Raw genomic sequence first — 16,213 nt, forward strand, 5'->3', positions numbered from 1 at the left:
AACCCATTTAATTGTTTAAAATTAAATATTAACCTCTTACTCTTGACCTTCAAATAAAAGGCCAGTATTGAACTCCCAATAACAGGCAGTACTGTCCCCATAACCGTACGTAAAACTGACATTAATACCACACTATTACTAGTAATTTTGTAATCTGTTTAAATGCTGAGATTCCATATAAGCCTACTGTCGTTTTGTTTGGGAAACTTTGAATGTATGTATGTATGGCTTTGTAGGTACAAGGCCTGCGTATCATTTTCCGTCTTCAAGCACACTGGAGAGAATGCAGGCATCGCATCTGCTACCTTTGCAGAATCTATGGATTTTTTTCATAAATGTTCTGGCATGTTTCTTCAATATCATTATCCAAAACTGAAAAGATACACTCACCAAATACATAGCAAATACACTTATATGTAGCTCCTTGGCCTCTGATACAGCCTTTCGGTAACGCTTGATCTGGACAGCCCATCCACAGAGGGCATGCAGAGTATTTGTAACATTTCAACAACCTATTAGTTGAGATTCAACAACTAATATAACATCGGATGTGTGAGTAGTCAAATTCAATCAAATTATTCTACGAATATGTAGGCATGTTCGCAAATAATTACATACACTCTATATACTGCGTATTATGTTAAACATCTACAGACAGCGAAACAGCTGAATCGTTGAATCTGAACTACGTTGTTGAAATGCTACAAATATTCTGTAGGCAGACTCTTCCCAATAAAGCGTTACTAGTCTTTGTATAGTTCTATTTACTGATGGTGAGTCATCCGGACAAATAATATACATGTATTGGTGTAATTCTTGCTTGCATATGAGTTGTAATCTGCGAATTTTGATGCCTGCTGTCCTCCGACATGTCTAAAATGCAGCAGTATCCTATTCATTCAATGAGGAGAATGTAAGAATTGTTACACTACGATGCAAAATACAATTGCTCCTAAACCTACACCATTTATGCAGTGATCACATTCACTGGGTCCCACTCTCTCTATTCAAGACAGAAAAGGAATGAAATTAAACTGCCAGGTATCTCTTGACAGCTTAGCGACTGTCGATACGATTTTCATAACTATACATATTGTCAGTAGACTGTTGGGCTTTACCGACTGATTGATATGATACGATCTGCCTGGTTCAGGGCTCAAATATTTCACAAGAGCATTTTCAGCCACCAGAATTCTGCCATTCAGCTCTTCCATGGGCTTAACTGTTAGCGTGGTATCACAGAAGGTGCCCTGGATTATGCAGAAGTTGTCATCTCAGGAAACAAGTACAAATGGCCAGATCAAAAAAATGTGTGGGCTGCCTTTCGCTGACCTCAGTCGCTACCTTCCTCCTATTAATAGGACCTGGCTGTCAACCGAAATCCACTTTGCTGACCGGTACTCAAATAATCAAACAAATGAATAAACAGGAAGAATAAATTTGGTCATTCAGTAACTGACAAATCAAAGTTAAGATGGGTCATTTTATGGGAAGATGTAATGAGCATAGAAATTTCATATTGGCAGAGATGGCGATGCTAACCAGATTCATGTCTACGTTGTCATAACTCTGTCATAACTCTACATTGTCAATAATGTCACATAGTGGATGTGCTTCAGTGCTTTAAGTTTTAAACTGCAGTATTAAGATGTGGCATCTATTATAAAAAAACATGTTTCCTTCTGATTAACTGTTATTGTTACCCTGAGTGACGCACCTGGCCAGTCTGCAGAGTGTGAGACATTCAGTGCAGCAGCGATTGATAGAGTTGATGGCAGTGCAGGAAAAACAGCACAGAAGTGTTGCAGTGAGGTTTTATACTAAATACCGCTTTGGTAAATATTCTTACATTTATATAACTACGGTTCGTTTATATAACTAAGGTAAATATTCATCACCGGCAAAATGTCTTTATACAAATGACCATGTGTATAGTTTAAAATATACATGTTTTGATTAACTGCAGCAATAATGTCACCGACTACCATTTGTATGGCAACGTATTTCATCAAACAATCGGAACCATTAAAAGAGTTAAATTAATTTGAAGATAAAGCTCTTAATTATTTTTTTCTTTTATCATTCTTTATTACTCGGTTGTGGTCTTTGGAGTAAATGATCCTGCTTTAAGAACCCTTCGCCGTAAAGTAAGATGGTCATCTTTCACTGAATCTGCATACATACTGACACATCTACATTTACAGGGATTTTTGCAGACTGCTTAGTCATTGTTCCAAAATGACAGATGGGATACCGTGGAAAGAAATTCATATTCTAATAAAGTAACAACTGTTACTTCTGTATGCTAATAAGTAAGAACATCCATCCTTATTTCTTCTTCCACATTTTTCCTGACCAGCCTCTATTTCCTAAAGTCAAGTGAAGAATATAGAGGACAATATTCTCCCAGTATCCAGTTTACAGTGTCATGAAATAACACGCCTCCAGGACCACAGTGCAACGTATGAACCCAAAGTGGAAAGGAGTGGGTTTTCACAACATTTTAAGTCAAAAACAGGCCAACAAGAAACGGGGGGGGTGGGTGCGAATGTTTTATGTACACAGCACAATGTTTATGTAAATAATATATAATACAGCAGCTTAAAGCAGGACTGTGAGTCGAATACCAATAAATAGATTAATGATCATAATTTAAAAAGGCCAGTACTAGTCGGGGCATGGGAGGGGGTATTTACTTTCAGGAATGGATAGGGGGTGAGTTGGGCAGCAGGTGTTTTGACAGCCTTGGGGAGGAAGCTGTTGCTGAAGCTGGCAGAAGAGGCTCAGATGCTCCTTTACCTTCCGCCAGATGGGAGCGGCACAGAGAGTCCGTGGTACAGACAGCAGCCGGCCTTGCGGGTCCAACGCTGACAGTCACGTTCTCGTTTAACCTCTGCTGCCGCATGCCCAGACCACTTCCTACGCGCCGGCCAGACAGGTGACTCGTCAATCATCCTTTTTGCTCTATAATTGGCTTGTCGTTCTGAAAGACTACCATTAAAGAATCCGTATCCCACCACAAAAGCCACACCTTGAAACTGACACACCGACCAGTGACTGTTGTGATCCGGTGTAAGGTGGTGCCAGGGGAGAAAGAGATGGGTCGGCTCCAGGCGTACGGGACCGCTGGAGCCAGGCGGTCAGGGCCATGAGCTGTCCCGACCAGACGCGGCTATCACATGCCAGATATTTCTTTGCAGCGGTTAAAACCAAGTCAAACAGTACAGGAGGGAGTCGATGCAGGGGAAGGTTTCAGGAAACCTCACGCTCTGTGTTCTGGTGTTTATAGTCAGCAGAAGGGGGGGAAAGATCAGACAGAGGCTGCCTGTGGTGTACACCCCCTGGGACAGACAGCTTGAGTATAGGAAAACGCGGCGGGGAAGAACTGACCAGAAAAGGTAAAGTTCCCCTATGAAAGGAGTCTGGCTTTCTGGTTTTTGCCAGTGGCTTTTCCCCATAATGCTCGGTTTCTCAGCACTTTCCAGTGTTTTCTGCAGTTTTCAAACCAGACAGGGCCACAGAAGACAGAGGCGGTTTGCTTATGTATTTATTTCACCAGTGAAAAAGTGCCTTTGGTGCATTAGCAGGGCTGGGGACATTCCGTGGTCCCACTGCAATGCGAACCGCATGCATCTGGCCTGTTCCACCTCTAAACGCGAAGAATGAGTAAAAGGATGTCAGTCCACCAGCACAATACTACAGCTCTTTGGATGCCGCTGGCTAAATGGAAGCCCCAGAAAATGAGAAGACCTGCAATCAGAGGTTGTAATTAAAAGTGCATTTAGATTTAAAGAAGTTAGAGTTAAGAGGCAAGCTGGCGAAAGGTGCTCACAGAGTCTGTCGCATTTGGGGCGGTCGCGCCACAAAAGGGCTAAACTTGAGAAGGAATTTAATACTTCAAAACCATCCGTCCATTTATTTTCAATAATACAGCTGGGGGGGGGGGTGGCTGCTCCAGAATCCATCCCAGGAAGCAGCGGCCAAAAGCCAAGTTCAGCTCTGGAGAGGCTGCCAGTTCATCACAGGGCTCTTACACACAAAGCCTGACACACTAAAGGCGATTCGGCTGAACCACGTGCTTCTGGACTGTGGAGGGAAACCAGAGCAGGCCAGTGAAAGGCAGGGAGATCACAGAGACTCACAGACAGGCACATGGCTTGATGGCCAGATCAACCCCCCATGCAAGGAGGTCACAGGCAATAAGCAGTTTGCTTTCATCTATCATTCATGGGTGCTGTGTTTCCAGGGCGCCCTGACAATGTACTAAGTGAGCATGTATCGGTCCCAGGGTGAAGCCAGTAACCCATAAAGCTCCTTCTGAGAGACAGCACACTGTTACGGGCAGCCCAGCCCTCCCATGACGGGAGTAATTATTCATTAGGTTTTTTTAATTGCAGACAGACTGATTTCTGGTGCCTGAATAAGTTTTACAGGATACACGGCCAATGTAAAGCCAACCGAATTACACAAATTGTGATTTTCTTCTAAAAATGAAACACAAGCATTGCGAAACACAAGCATTAATCTAGAGCTACTTTTTTTGTTTATGAAGCCGCCACTTTCTGCTATTCATTGTCCGCATCTTTTTCACAGGTTACACTCCACCCTAAAATAACCACGTTGCAAGCTGTGCAATGGAAGGCAGCGCTGAGGAGTGCCGTGCCGACCGGCCTGGCTGCCTATCCAACCGACTGGTTTAAAACATCGGTACCACGTTCATTTCTGCACAGAGTGGACAGCCTATCTCTGCCTGCTTGGCCTTTGAAGTGAATGATATAAGCAGACTTATTCCTGCCAAATCTAATGAGGCATTGAAGCGTCGCCTCCATAATAATCTAGCCTAATGGAAGCCGTTGGCTTAAGAGAAAAGCCCAGTAAATGAGACGACTCCCTGTTGTGGCATTTGTTTGGCACATAGCGGTCATTTTACTCCCTTGAGCTCCGTGTGACTTAAGGAGTTAATTGCACCTGGAAACAAGAAATGTGTGTGTTGAAGATACAAATGCGAAGGTGCATTCGAATATCAGTTCTAACATTACACATTTTACAAATTGCAGAAATTCTGCAAAGTTAATAATGGAAATAGCTTCATCCACTCATCTTCCACTGTCCTGTTCTGGCCAGAGCCACAGTGGGACCGATAGCCAATCCCAGGCAGCATAGGGTCCGAAGGGTGGTGCACCCTGGCTGAAACCTCAATCACACACACACACACACACACACAGACACACATGCAGGCACACACACACGCATGCACACACATCTTTAATATTCATGTTTGTGGGGACTGTCTACCCATTTCTATGGTCATAACCCTAGTTCCAACAATGACACCCTTATCCCCCACCCAGCCCTAACCTTCACCAAAAGTAACCAAACAAAATACAAGACTTTAATTTTTTTTTTTGGTTAGTCACACATTTTTATAAAATTGAGTTTCTCCTTGCAGGGACTGAAAAAAACAGTTTTTTTTTTATCACATTCTGGGGACATTTGGTCCCCACAATGTAATATGTACATAACCCACACACACACGCATACGCACATGCACACGCACACACACACACAACCAACGCACACATCCAACCAACTGCACCATTATGCTACTCTAAAGTAGCAGTAGAATATACTAAATTACAGAATAAAAAACTGATAACGATCCCTATTAAGTGCCACACTCCTCATATTTAATATCCGCAAAGAAAACAATAACCTCAGTTCAGAAAAGCCTCCTGGCAATGGTCACCTTCCCTAATCATCTCTTCTCATTCATCATCATCAAATAATAGGCATGGATCTTTCCCCTCATCATTTATTTTTTTAAATTAGAAAAGTATGCACTTTGGTCTAAATTGATGTCCCACTTAAACATTTGGGAACAAATTGACCGAAATATTCTGTCCAATTCCCAAGAATAAAAGCCGTAATTTGTCTCATCTGCATTATGCGTTAAAAATAACCTAATTTAGTGGTCATAACTATAGAGCGAAGATTTAAATTGGACAGGTAACTATCAGATACCTAATAATATGTATTCAAAATATGTTTATGGGTTTCAGTGATAATATTAATGGACTTGATACAGACAGGTTCATGAATTTCACTGCAGAAGCCACTGCATTTTCTGCACTTTTATTGCTAGGATATGGCACATAAATGATATTTATCTTAAATTATATTTCTCAAAAATGTTTCAGAATTACTTAGTGTTATCCTTCAAAATGCACTTACTTTACCTATTATACTAAAGCACAATGACAAGATGATACATTTTCAGTACAGCGAAAGGAAAAAGATCAATTCAGAAGAATCCTCAGTGGCTCGACTGTTTATGGAGAATTTCAGAGGTAGAAATCTTAATAGTTCTAATTCTGTTTCTTCATTGTATGTTCAGATCCGGTCTCGGCTCTGGCTGTTCACTCTGTGCTAGTCTGTGTTTCCTCACAAAATCCCAGGGCAAGGTCAATTACTGCTGTTAACTGGCCTAGTATGTGAGTGCTTTGTGAAGGGCTGGTAGACACTCGTGCTGGCAGTCCCCTTGTGTATTATAGCCATGGCAATCTGCCAGACGTGTTGTTTTTTTCTGCTAGCCATACCAAGGTCGCCAGTTAACCTTCTTAGACATAGGCTAATTCATCCGTCTTTATGAGATGTCTGAATGATAGACGTCCTTAAAGATTTTAACACTACAGCGGTGTTGCTCCTCAAGAGTTGCATTCTATACGAGAGTTACTATCAATAAACTGAGCTCTGGTTGGTTAAGAGAACTTCCCACTGAGGATTTTATGCTAGTTACATATATTCACTTGTTTACCAAGGAGCTCTTTGTTGACGGTAATATTAAAATCACCCATACATCCTGTATACCCACTATGTAGAGATGCACCGATTGTATCATCTAACTTTCGGTTTCAGACGATACAGGAACAATCAGAAACCATTGGTTGTTGATAAAAAATTTGCCAGTATTTATATAATTACCTTTGAAATGGTGACCCATAATGCTTTGCACACCTGCATACTAAACAGTTAGAAAAATTTATGCTGATTGGAATTATTTTTATGGCATTAGAAATGCATTTTGCAAACTCTGCTCAGCTAAAATTTAATGAGGAAGATCTACTATTAAACATTTGAAAACAATAAACCTAATTGCTCACCTTAAGGCAAAACACAGAAGAATGTTTCAAAGATTCAAAGATATTTTATTGTCAATTCACATTTTATGCGCAAGACATACAGTACATGACAACGGAAATGCAGTTTCTCGCTCACTGGAGTGCGTACCCTCCGATTAGAACTATAAGCTTTAATGTAGATTACAAATTTTTTATTGAATTTGAATAGAAATCCTACATAAAAAGACAGATAACAAGACAAACTGACGAGGCAAGAGACACGTCGACAAAAAAGGCAGATTGTGCAAATGGTAACAACTTTTCAGAGCATGAAAAGTTTCTGAAAAAAAAAATCTATTCCAACAGAGAAGATGCAGTACTGCTGAATAACGGCTGTCCGTCAGGAATGCATGCATTTGACAGCAAAAGAAAATTCACTGCAGACAGTGCAAAATTATTAGTAAAAATACTTGGAAAATTACAGAGTTTATCACACTTAATAATCAACCCTTCTTTGTTATAAATGTTATAAATATGTAAGAATACAGTTGTAAAATATAATGCTCTGTTGTTGTATGCCAGAGTTGGTGTTTTACTGTATTATAAATACCTGTACCAATTTTTGAAATATATTTATTGTTGGAATATTATATTATTATAATATTTATTTTTTAATCTATTTTGGGTGGAGTGTCCCTTTAAACTTATTTAAGCAGAACCTCCTAAACAATTGGTACCAGTGTTGGCGTCAGTTTTCAAAATAATCGGTTTCGGTCAAAAATTTCCTTATCGGTGCATCACTAATCCTGTGCAGGACTGCGGGGGGTCCGGAGTCTATCCCAGAAACTACAGGCACAAGGCCGGGAACAACCCAGGATGGGGGGCCAGCCCACTGCAGGGCAGATACACCATTCATGCAGTCATTCACACCTGTGGACTTTCTGGCAACTGCAGTTCTCCTTACCATGTTTTTGGACACCCTACGGGATTACAGAGAGAACTCTACAAACACTCAGCTGGGACAGAGATTCCAACCTTGCCGCTGAAGTCTGTGCCACCACAATGCCCGTAATACTAAAACCACAACAGCAAATAAAAAAGATAACTGTTACTATTATTTGTCCATTTTCCATATAAGCTTATCCAGTACTGCCTTACGCCTTACGCCTCTGGAACGAGGCAAACAGCACAGCATGTACAGACGCCTGTCCACTGCAGCATGACCTGGGAAAAAACGGGTCCTAGTAGGAGAACAGGGGGAGAGAGCATCAGGCTCGTAGAAAACGGGGAGAAATCAGGGGGCCAAACTGCAAGGTGTGACGTCACAGCGCTGCTGGAATTTCATACGTGGTGTCTGTCCACCGCCTGCAGCTCAGGATCTTCGTTCTGTTTCTGACTGAAGTGTGTTTATTGGTAGGTACAGTAAAGGCCATCCTCAGGTCTAGGCCCTTCAATTCATTCAGCCTTACAACAACTGTAGCCTATGGCCCAAAAATGCAAGAGTGATGGCGTATCGTCAGGTGTCTGTATGTGATTGGTCTGTTCAGGTGTGTGGGAATGGGGTTATGGCTGTGATAGGTTGGTTTTAGTGTAAAAGTCTTGTTTTGGGAGCTCTGGAGAGTATAATGAGGTTCAGGTCACTTCCGGCTATTTAAAAAAAACTCCCAGTAATGATTCATTAAAATCCCACATCATCCGCACAGCATCGGTCTACATGGCAAGCCCATAATAATCGTGCAAACAAACAAACTAATAAAGAAATTAGGATCCACATTTAATTTAAGGGTTTATCTCACTGAGTTTACAAAATGGAAAGTCTTGTGTATTTTCCCAAGATAGATTTTAAAGTCAGATAGAATCACGAGTTTGTTTGTGCGGTTTATTTTTTTTTAATAAAACAAGTAATTTTACTACCCTGATATATAAATATTCTCAGTGTGGAAGTTGAAATGCGGTCTGTGCGGACTACTTTGAAATCCTATCTATTCAGATTATGCACCACATCAGAAATTAAATTACCTTAGAGATACTTTACAGTCCTTGTTACAAATGAAACAATTAGCTTTCTGACATTTATATTTAGATGTCATTTCCAAACAAGGATTTTTACTACATCGCTCTTATGTATCAAAGTAGTAGAATCATTTAACTCACCAACAGTGGTTCCCATTAAAATATGAGGGAAATGTTGAGAATCATTCCATAACAACAGCAAGTTTATGTATATTAACACTTAATTTTATGAAAAATAATTTGTAAAAGGGAGATCTAACCACTTATTCTAATGGTAAATCATCTGGAAGCATGAACCCTATTGAATGCAGATTTCATCAGAAACGAATCTGTGTTAAAGCAGTGGAAGGTCGTGTACTGGCCGAAACTAAAATGCATGTCAATGTCAGATGGGTAGCAGTTATAAAAAAAAAAAATCTAATGCTAATAGGAAATAAGTTTAAATATCAAAAATTACTGCACTGTTTATTAAATACAGATCTTCAAATTAGAAAAGCAACCAGCTTTAAGATTTGTTGCTAAGTTTTTTCACATACAAACTATTTTTGTTTTTTTCTTAAAACGTATGTAAATTTAACTCATAGGTTAATTTTGCTTATGTCTTCGCCAGTTGCTTGTGCTCCGATGCCACCCTAGAGATACTGAGATTATCCTGACGGATATCCCGGGGGCTGACTGAAGCCTATCATTAAATAAAGAATGAGGTTAACCAGCAAGAGTCAGACAGCTAACGGGGCAGCCTGTTCGTGATGCTCCCCCAGCCTGGTGTCAGCCGCCGGTTCATTAACGATTTTAGAAAGATTAATTTGCTCTCTACTTCTCATGCAAATCCTGATGCAAATCCCATGACACAAGCGGACAAACTTATCGACGCGGCTTACGGTGACGCCGCCACGCGCCACAGAGGGATTCTGGCTGCTCCATTAGCGGAATCCGCATCTCTAAGCTGCACTGCCACCTAAGAGCCCTGTGAGTCACAATGTGCTGACTGTAGCTGGGATAACCACCATCGCTGTCATCGTCTGAGCTCACAGAGAGGCACGACTTATGGTCGGTCGTGAGAAACGCCAGTGCAGACTCCACCGCTCCCAGTACACTGGCTTTCCGCAGCGATATGAGAGCATAAATATGTGATTTGTTTGGGATAAAGGTGTCTCCTGTATAAATAAGTGTCAAAGAAAAGTAATTACTGCCCTTCCAGTGAAAAAAAAAATAGATGAGGGTATTACTAGGTTTGACAGGAACCGCTCCGCGAGTTCACCCCTAACCGCATCACCAACACACACACTCGTGGTCTGGGGTGATAAAGGAACTAAAAGCACGCCGGTGTGCAGCTTCAGCAGCAGTCCTGTGAGGGGCCGACACTCACAGCTGTCACTTATAAGCCGTCAGCACTGGTCACCAGCGCAGACCCTTATGAGTTCATCCGCAAAGTGGGTGAAACATACCCATGTATAAATGCCTAATAGTGTAATCCTCACCAGCGCATTGTGTAATTGTATCTGAAACTGTGCCACTCCCCTCCCCCCCAAAAAAAGGAGAATTGATCTCTTAATGTCCGCTTAACTACAAAGAAGAAATAAATAAAGGGCCAACAGACGTGTGTGTGTGGGGGTGTTGAGGGAGGGGGGGGGGAGAGAGAGGTTGCTTGAGCTGTGAGTTCATTTAATCTTCCTTACAATGCAGGGGGATTTGTAGCAGATATTTTACTGTACGTTTTCCTGAATCAATTACAGCAAAGCTTTGTAAAGACCCTGACATTTGGGTTTTTCACTCTCTCCTAAGAGAAGATAAATTTAGTTAAGACAGCTGGGTGGAAGAATAGAGCCGACATTAGCGGCGATTGTTTTGGCCCGAATTTCCTGTTAATGAAACGATTTTAAAAACTTCTCTCTTACTGGTATTGAATCCCACATAATCATAATAATTACATTTACAAAAGAGCATTGCAAATCTCTAGCAGATGCATATATACAGACCTACCAGGGAGATCAGTCATTAAAGCCGATTGAAAGGATGCTTTTTAACTTGAAGCATACAGATGTGGACTTCACAGTGATTCATATTATCCAATTTGCATAAAATCTGATCATGTGCAATGTAAAAATACATATCAAACCACTAAAACCACAGTCGGAATCAGATGAAGTGTTACATGCAATAATAAAACATTTTATCTACAGTAAAACATATTATTTTAGATTCTTAAAATAGATAATTAGACAAATGTCACAGTTCAAATCAAATTAACTTGAAAAGTGTGGCAGAGAAAATGGTGATGTACCTCAAGGAATGACTACAAACGTTACACAGATTAAAAATGCTAAAACTTCATGAAAGCATGAAGAACAAACAAAACTACTTGATTTTTATTCTGGTCTGTGTACGTTTCACAAGTGATAAGATAAAAGCTATTTTATTTGCATAAGCACAAAAACAATGTAGCTAAAATTAAATGATCAACACAGAAAAATACAGTGACTAAAACAAATGATGTAATCTTATATTAGGATAATGTACTTAATTCATTCATTAATTCAAAGAATACAGTCAGCTTCCAGGTGTGCGACTAAAATAATCTGATATAATGTATAACATACATTTTCTATTCATTGTTAAAGTAATATATTATTTAGATGATTGCAAAAAATATATACTTTGGGCAGAAATCTGCATTAAAATTTGAGAATTCAAATATGAATATTTATTAGAGTCCTTAATTCTGGTGTCTTTAAGTTAGAGGATAATACAATATATTGTCCTTAGCACAGAAACAACTAAGAACAGTGAACATCAATTGTCTTTTATATATGTATTTTTTATGTAACATTTAACACTGTAACATTTAAAATAAGGCCTTTATAAGGAATTTGAATCTTCTGAATACCCTCTACGTGTAAATTTGGCCAGTGAAACACTTATCTAATTACACTGCACTTTGCAAATGTACAGTAAGACCTTGTTTTGATCGATATATTCAAGTAAAGATAATAATATAAAATAAAGATGGAGAATATTCCGATGGCTTCAGAAATAATAAATTTATTCAACTGTACTCTCACTGGGTATTTCACTGGATGAGGGATTCTCCATGGCCTGTGTGTTACAGTATGTGCTTTGAAGTAAAACATTCTATAGATGGGCTTCATGAAGAGCAAAATGCTGCGACAATGTTCACAGAAAACAGAGGTGTGAATTTACTCTTTGCAGTTACACCTTAATGCCATAACAGTGTCTGTCGTTTCTTGTGCATCTCGACGGACCAGTTCATGTGATGCAGCTTTACAGCTGATTTCCATGTAATACTACAGCACTGCTTCCTGTGGTATGATGCTGCCCCAGTGTTTGTATCCAAGGTGGCAAAATCACCAGTTTCCAACTGCAGTACTTATTAAAGAATAAAAGCTGGAAAAATATGTTGAGCAGGACCAAGTCTAACATTTTTAAAAAATCAATTTGTACATTGAAACAAGATCGATCAGAAAAAAATGTAGTGTGGAATGCGACTGTATTATTCTACTGCCAATGCTACTGCGATTAATCTTGTTATTCTTCTTATGAATAGCAGCATTTTTGCTTTAATGCACATTTCCCAACTGGTGGGTCACAACCCAAAAGGGGCGTGGGACCACTTTCACTGGGTCATGGAATGTGTGATTGGTGTATTTATATATATATTGACTGGCATGGACTGGGATTTCTCATACAGCATTACTGTTACTGCGCTATATTGTACTTACCGTTACTGTATTTTCTGTGAAATAAATTTGGTTCAATATTTTTTTTTTTAAATTTAGGTCGTGATCCCTTAAGGACCACAGAAAAATCAGGATTCTGAGGCTAAACCAATTGGAACCAACGCTCGAATGGATAATCACAACACCAAATTGTAATTGGAATATGTCTGCAGTCAACATTAACAATAAATATGACAATAACCCAGGATATCCGACACAACACCTACTGTAGACAAGCTGTGCAATGTTTGTCGTTAAATGCAAAATAGATATGAACTACAAAGGTATCCTGAAACAGTTATTCTACATATGTCAATAGACCATTTCATAAACAATGCATTATTCTACATCTGCAACCAAGAAATATCATTCTTCATACTTCTATGTTTTATGTAAATGTAATTATTGAGAAGTTCCTGACTGTTGCTTTGAGAACTGCTTCCATCAAAGCAAATGGCAGTCGAGAGCAGCGTGAATCTGATTGATCAATGTGTCTTAGCATGCATGCATAAATAACATTTTATAACATCTGAAACTGGCAACACTCTTCCATAACAGCACCAGAAATCACAAGAGAATACAATGTTACCACACCCAGGAGAACGGGTAGAAAAAATGTGTCCTGACAGAACAGCCAATCACTCACATGAGCGAATTATACTTACTCTCTGTTAACAGGGGTTGCTCTGATTGGAACATGATCGAAAGGACAACAGTGAACTCTAAAACCATTAAAACTTACTTCCAAAATTTCCAAATCATGTCAAAATACATAATCATAGTTTTTGTTTTTCTAAACTGGAATGCAAAGTAAGTGCGCACATTAGGATTAATTATTGATTATATGTACAATATGTGCAAAGTTTTTGTCGAACACATTTTCTACACACTCATAGCTATAGATATTAATTTGATCCACCTGAAGAAAAATGAAAGGCAGCAAGATTCTGGTCTGGTGATATACCTAGAAATAATCCAATGAACATGAGTTTAACGAGGACTTGAATCCATCTGAAGGCTATGACTGAAGTCACCTTACTGTAGCTAAAAGCACACACCTAGGACATTTTGGCTCTCCGGGGACCCTTCAGACAATCCCTTGAGAGACCAAGGACACCTATCACATAGCAAGACAGGAGTCGGGCACATAGAGCACTGTGTCACCTCTCTGCACCGTCCTCCTTACAGCAAAAGGAATGAATTATCAGTTATCAGACGGAAGACTCTGGACAAGAAGATTTCTTCTGCTGTCTGTGAGCCACATCAAACATCCAGAGGTATGGTGCCACGGAACAGCAGATCAGAGCCCAACATCGCGATCAGGCTATATGTCATTTTAAAGTCAACTTAAGGAAGCGAGGGGACCGGAGGAAGTTACCTGACGCCTTCAAAGTGAGTCATGTTTACCAAGGTGCAATTACGATACAGTGTTCAGGTACAACTAAATAACACCCTTAGGTAATAAACATTACTTTTCATCTCAGGTTTAGCTGTGACTGCTGGCCAAAAATGCACTAAACAAACAAATAAATAAATAAACAATTTTCATGTGTTATTCCCCATCTGGTTTACCGAACACCATACAGATTTCTGATGTCTGAGAAAGGCTGGTGGATGGTAGATGACGGTAGGTGAATTTAAGTTCTGGAGGGTCATTCTAATGACAGGTTAATGGACATGTGAGTTAATGAATTTTAGGGAGACACCTGCATCGCGTGTCCTCAACCCAAGTGGCACATAATCTTGTACATTTCCTAAAAAACAGCTACCAGTAATACTGAATGCCGCTTTGGATGCCTAATCAACCAGATACAAGACAACCGTGCCAGATCTCAAAAGCTGATGGCGACACCTTCCTATTCGATTGCGCACTGAGCCAAAGCTTCTTAGGTTTCGCGTTGTAAAACGCAAAAAATCACGCAGGCTTTAAATGAGAAAAGTGACGCAAAATCCGGATCCAATACGCCTCCGCATAAAGCATATTTTCGTACTACAAGTGTGTTTTATTGATTTAACTTTATTATTTTAATCGTGCATAGATACTTCTCAAAAGTTCAGTTAATACTGAAATATTCGCACGGCAAAAAGCACACAGAAATACGCGCACTTTTGTCTAATTCGTTTTGGAAAAACGTTAAGAAGTAATATATTCTTAAGACATTTAGAAGAACAAGCACACATAGCCTGCTGTAAAAAAATCAGTTCATATGCAGTTTTTAAAATATATATTTCTGCTATAGTATTTCACAGTAGTAGGCTACTAGTTGAAGTAGTAGTAGTAGTAGTAATAGTAGTGGCAGTAATAATAATAATAATCATAATTTAAATAATAAGCTTGATGATGATAGGAGTAAGATATGTAATAATGGATTAAGTGTATTTTAATGTAAGCGTGAAAAATAGCAGTAAGCACAGTTCTCGCGGATTTTCTGTTACTTACCCAGCCGGCGAAGAAAATGCGGTCTTTTTTCTCCTCATGAAACTGGAAGTCCAGGCTGTTTGCAGGGCATTGATTCCTATGCTGGCATGCACGGTGTAGCGCCTTTGTGCTTCACTGTTAATGCGACCATTTCCTCAGTAAGTAAGATCAGTCATCCTGCACGGTGTGGCGGTGCCGCGCGGATCTGCACCCCGGTCCTGGGGACAGCGGCTCGTGCCTCCGGGTGCAGAAAGACGCACCGTAATCCCCAAAGCCTCTATTCGAGTCCGCAAACGCGAGCCTCAGCTCCGCTGTCTGGGTAACCTGCACTATATGTTTATACTTTCCTATATAATTTCTTCAAGCAATCTCCAGCTTACTGCCAAAGGAATGTGATGTTTTCAGATGAGATGTTATATCCCTTGCTGAACTGCGAGCGCTGTTTAAAGGGGGATTTGAAGCCAAACGACGCGGCGATTAACTGCGCCACACTGTGAATTTATGAGCCTCTGCGTTTGCAGAAATACCTCCGTGCAGACCATACCCATCCACACCAAGCATTACACCTTCTCACGTCCAATGAATGGAGCTCCGATGCCATAATCATATGACACGTTACAGACTCACATCGCTGGGTCTCCACTTACAATTATAACACCTTAAGTGGTTTACTTAGAAAATGAAGCTGGCATTTAAATTTTAAGTACATTTACACATGCCCCGTAACTATTTTTTTTCTCACTTATTGTCCCTCATCATATGTATATGAAAGTCATTGTATAGATTTTATACCTTTTTTAAAATTTATAGATTTATTATTAATTATTATTCATTCGTGTGCTTAGGTCGTCCATGCAAAGGTAGGATTCTGTTTATTGAGAATATTCGATCGCATTTGTCATAAACTCTAACACAGTACTTAAGAT

The 16,213-nt window shown here is 39.8% G+C and overlaps 1 protein-coding gene across 1 annotated transcript in view; it reads right to left on the reverse strand.

Moving 5' to 3' along the window:
• LOC125747649 (contactin-3-like) overlaps positions 1-15,783 on the reverse strand; it is a 62,079-nt gene extending 46,296 nt beyond the window's left edge. Inside the window, exon 1 of the mRNA XM_049023062.1 lies at positions 15,309-15,783. The gene's annotated coding sequence lies outside the window, so the exon portion shown is untranslated. The remainder of the gene's footprint in view (positions 1-15,308) is intronic.
• Between the last annotated feature and the right edge of the window lie 430 nt (positions 15,784-16,213).

The sequence above is a fragment of the Brienomyrus brachyistius genome, chromosome 8 (genome assembly GCF_023856365.1).
Source record: "Brienomyrus brachyistius isolate T26 chromosome 8, BBRACH_0.4, whole genome shotgun sequence".
NCBI classification, from domain to species: domain Eukaryota; kingdom Metazoa; phylum Chordata; class Actinopteri; order Osteoglossiformes; family Mormyridae; genus Brienomyrus; species Brienomyrus brachyistius.